The following is a 4920-nucleotide window of genomic DNA, read 5'->3' on the forward strand; positions in this document are numbered from 1 at the left end:
GGGATCCTGCAGACCAGAATGAAAGACACAGTTGGTCATATTCCAGATTTGAGGAACTTTTTGTACAAGCAATTCTAAAATTTGCTGTGTTGGCCTTTTTATTTTTCAGAGGTTACCAGGCAGATATAATAGAATTGTTTCTGATGGGAAATTTTCACAGATTTGACAAATTTAAAGTGCCATTATATCCTTGCTCTCTTCTTTTCTCTTTCCTGTTAACACACTGTTTTGTGGCCACACTTTTGCAACCAGCACATTTGTTTATTCTTCTTGCCTTTATAATCAAGTGGCAGAACATATGGTTCTTGGGATCTGATGGAGTTTTGATTGCTTTTCCTCCAAGGTATCACTAAGAAAAACAAACATACGAGAACAGCTTCCCCACTTAAAGCTGATGCTTCATGCTGCCATTTCTTATCATTTTCTTTATTTTTTTTTCACTTGATGTCAAACTCATATCATGCTCTAAAAGGAAGGGAAAGGAAAAAAAAAAAAAAGAAAAAAAAAAAGGATAAATTCCTTTCTATGTGGAAGGTCTGAACGTTAGACTCATCTTCTAAAGACAATGGTACTATACAACAGTTCCTTGTTCAGCCAGTGTTATAGATGCTTCCAAAATCTTGCCAGAAGAGTCCTAACTTTTTCTTTTCTTTTCTTTTCTTTTCTTTTCTTTTCTTTTCTTTTCTTTTCTTTTCTTTTCTTTTCTTTTCTTTTCTTTTCTTTTCTTTTCTTTTCTTTTCTTTTCTTTTCTTTTCTTTTCTTTTCTTTTCTTTTCTTTTCTTTTCTTTTCTTTTCTTTTCTTTTCTTTTCTTTTCTTTTCTTTTCTTTTCTTTCTTTCTTTTCTTTTCTTTTCTTTTCTTTCTTTCTTTTCTTTTCTTTTCTTTTCTTTCTTTCTTTTCTTTTCTTTTCTTTTCTTTCTTTCTTTTCTTTTCTTTTCTTTTCTTTTCTTTTCTTTTCTTTTCTTTTCTTTTCTTTTCTTTCTTTCTTTTCTTTTCTTTTCTTTTCTTTTCTTTTCTTTTCTTTTCTTTTCTTTTCTTTTCTTTTCTTTTCTTTTCTTTTCTTTTCTTTTCTTTTCTTTTCTTTTCTTTTCTTTTCTTTTCTTTTCTTTTCTTTTCTTTTCTTTTCTTTTCTTTTCTTTTCTTTTCTTTTCTTTTCTTTTCTTTTCTTTTCTTTTCTTTTCTTTTCTTTTCTTTCCCTTCTCCCGTCTCCCTTCCCTTTTCCCTTCCCTTTTCCCTTCCCTTTTTCCTTTCCTTTCCTTTTTTTCTTTTCTCTCCAGCTTTCCAGACAAACTCAAGGGTTGCAGGGTTGTTTGTAAGCTCTTAGGGCTTGGCCTGTGAGCAGCTTCTTAGCCCAAAATTGCTAGTGAGCTGAATGACCTAACTCAGCTCTCAAAGAAAGTGATATGAGCCTTTGTAGGAGCCCATAGCATGATTATTTATCAGAAAACCTTCAGCCTGGATTCCTTCCATTCTGATGCTTTCTAGTGTGCTGTAGATGTGTTTGGTCCTCTCCTTGTGCAACACAGAGGCCAGACTCTTCTGCTGTGCTTGCTGGCATGTGTTGCTCACATTAGTGAAAACAGTATCTGCAATTTGCTTAGTCTGAGGCTTAGAACACAGGATCTACCAGCTCAAGCTACTGGTCAACCATGATCATTATCACATTTCTGGCATTAACTGCTAGCAGATGCTTCACAAACACAAAAGGCAAACAGTATAATGCATCTGGCCAAATGGGAAGTAGCACCTAATAGGAAAGAAAATTATTTTCTGACATTTGTTTGATCAAAGTGTGCCTTGAAATCAACAATGCAATTGTCTTGTGTTTAGGAATAGTTGCATCTATGGTTTTCATGGAGGAGCTTGATATATTTTCCTGGATGATAAAAATCATAGATAATCAGAAAGAGAAACATTTCAGAAATGGAGCGTGAGATGTGATGAGTTCTTTAAAATTCACTTCAATAACTGATGAGAATTTAGTGGGGAAAAAAAAAATATGCTTTTAATTTAAAATAATAACATTGGTTTTATTTTTCTTCAATGGAAAGAAAATCAAAGATATTTTTCATTTTGCCACTGTAGTTTGTGATTAGGGGCTGAGTTTCATCATATGTTGCCATGTGATGTTTCACAAATACAGCCACAAGTACCAAGCAAGCATGTGATTATTTCTGTTGACGTGCATGTCATAGTACATGAATGGCTGCTCTGTTTGCAAAGGGTCTTCAGATCAGGCTTGGATCCATTACCCAATCGACTGTCTGCTTCTGCCCTTCTCTTTGGGCCTGCTGTACTTCTTGTTCTCTCTTTTTCCCCAAACCCATACCCCTTCCTCAGATCTTTGTTTAGGAGGGAATGACTGCGAAGCTGCTCTTTGTCTCGTTAACCAAACTGTCTGGGTTTCTTGTCTGGCTTCTTGTTATATGGCAGTTTTGATTAGACTGTATGCATTTGGGAACTACAAGCACAGTAGATACTTTGTGGAGCAAATGGGCAAGATTTTTTGGCTGCAATTTAATTGGTGGGTCCAAGGAATTGGGACTGGCGTTTTACTGTTTCAAGCTGACTTTGAAAATCTGTGACCCTTGTTCTAGTCACAGAATAGTTTTCACATGCTCAGAAGTACTGGCTTCAATATCTTCATCACTGACATACCTCAATGGGGCAGGACCATTTGGAAGGGTATAGGATATAATTAGTCCTTTGTGTTCAGTCCTCTTTTGCAGAATCTGCTTCCTTGTTATTTTTCTGAGGGTGTAACAGCCTGTCTACCTGGTACAGTTTCTTCACCTTGCCCTTTACACAGGCCTGTAAAGAGTAGGCGTGTAGTAAGAACTTTCAGCATTGTTGTACTCCTGGTTTTGATTGGAAGGGACAGAGAGGTTCTTCAGCTTTTTTGTTTGTTTTGTTGGGGTTTTTTTGTTTGGTTTTTTTTTTTTTGTTTTTTTTTTTTTGTGCATACACACATGATCTCAGTGGCCAAACATGTCTTTAGGGACAGAAAAATAATAGACAATGTGAAGACACTTTTGGACTGAAGAAGATCTTAATGTTCCCTTCACTGCTGAAATTAAATGGCCTTTTACTCATGGTGTGCATAAATAAAAGTTTCTGTAGAAAGGCAATACATTTATTTTCATCAATATTTGCTTACATATTAGACTTGCTTATGTTTTTCTAAATAGAAATTACATATATGGCTGATGTTGATGTGGCTTTACAGCTACAATAGTATTGCTACCCATATGTAATGCAACGCCGGGATGCATCTTTTGATCAATCACAGGCAGTAGGCTGGTGCAACTGAAGTAACAGAATTGGCTCTGTTGGTAAAGAGGAGCATCTGCTATGCCAACATCCCTTAGAGTCCCCCTACCCAAGGGCCCAGGGAATATGCTATTCCCTGTGAAAAAGAGGCACTCAACCATAAAGGTCACTTTGTAATTCAAGCTGCTTACAGGCAGAATTGAGAAACAGGTAATGGATAATACAGCCAAGTTTTGGCATTTTTTCTTAAACAAGTTTTATATCTGAAATTATTGTCAGTACTCTGCCAGCTCTGTGTAGAGGGGATGCTGTATCAACACAAAGAACACCACATACTGTTATGATAAGACTCAGTAGGCAGAAACATATATTTTAGAGAGCCCAATTCACCACCACAGTCAAGATGCCTTGAAACCAAAACAAACAAACAAAACAAAGAAAAAGACCCCAACAATATTAGTAAAAAAGTTTGTCATTAGGGTTTTTGTTCTTTGTTTTTGTTTGTTTGTTTTTTGTTTTTTTTCTTTTGCCTCAAGAACTTCCAAATGAGGGAATGCTTCCAAGATGCTAAAAATTTGAAATGGGCTAGTTTTTCCTCTCAGTCTTTTCACACCGGCCTGACTGAAAAGTTAAATATACATCCTCTCTGAAGGAAGATCACATCTCCTTTGCCACTATAGTATTGTAAGCATTATACAATGTACACTAATAGAAAGCAAGGCTTACTCATGCTAAGCTGTTGGCTCCTGTGAGGTCAGTGACAAAACTTCCGCTAACACTGAATGCCTCAGGATTTTGCTCTGTGGCTTTACTCAAAAAGAATTGTCACTGAAATTCAAGATTTGCCAGAGGAGAGACTGAAGTGTGATTCCGAGGTTGTTCCTGGACCAGGAAGGTTGCTACCCCAAGTGTGTAGTTTTCTGCAGCTCTCCTGTGACTATTTTGCACATATGGATGAAATATAACTTAGAATACACGTGTCTGCGCATTTCTTACTTACCTATGAACCCTGTGGGTCAAGCGTTAAGTGCCATACAAACTAGAGCTGTAAATGGAGCGGAAAGTGTCCTTAAGGGAAACGTTCTTTTCCTTCCCTTATTCCCAGCTGAGCGCCTCTAGAATTTGTAGTTTGTTTTTTGTTGTTTTGGCTTTTGTGTTCTTTCCCCTCCACCCCCCTTGAATAGCTGATAGTTTTGTTGATCGGAATGGAAGGGAACAGCCATTTTTGCTCCCTCGACCTTGTTCTGTACTGACTTCCACTCGGTGTGCTCACACTGATTGCACTCAAATGGTACGGACAGTTCAGCACGTGGTATCCATCTAGAGGGAGACTTCTCCACGGATCGACCCCAATGCAACGTGATGTTGGTAGGACTGAGAGTTCAGATCATAAGCATGCATCTGTTCTCCCGTGATATCCCCTGCCCTCTCCTCCCCCTGTCAGCTTGCTCTGTTCATAAAAGCATGGCTTATGAATTTGCCTGTTAAAAATATGCTCTGCTTTTCCGATGCACTGGGTTTACTTTCTGATTCATACAGAAAATATGTTGTGACAGTGCAATATGTACTCAAGGTTATTCTTACTGGTAGTAAAAAGCAGATTATCTCTGAAAACATACGGAGTCCTGCGCATACACACATCTCCTGCTGA

Source organism: Chaetura pelagica, unplaced genomic scaffold (genome assembly GCF_000747805.2).
Source record: "Chaetura pelagica isolate M959 unplaced genomic scaffold, ChaPel_1.0 scaffold104, whole genome shotgun sequence".
In the NCBI taxonomy this organism is placed as follows: Eukaryota; Metazoa; Chordata; class Aves; order Apodiformes; family Apodidae; genus Chaetura; species Chaetura pelagica.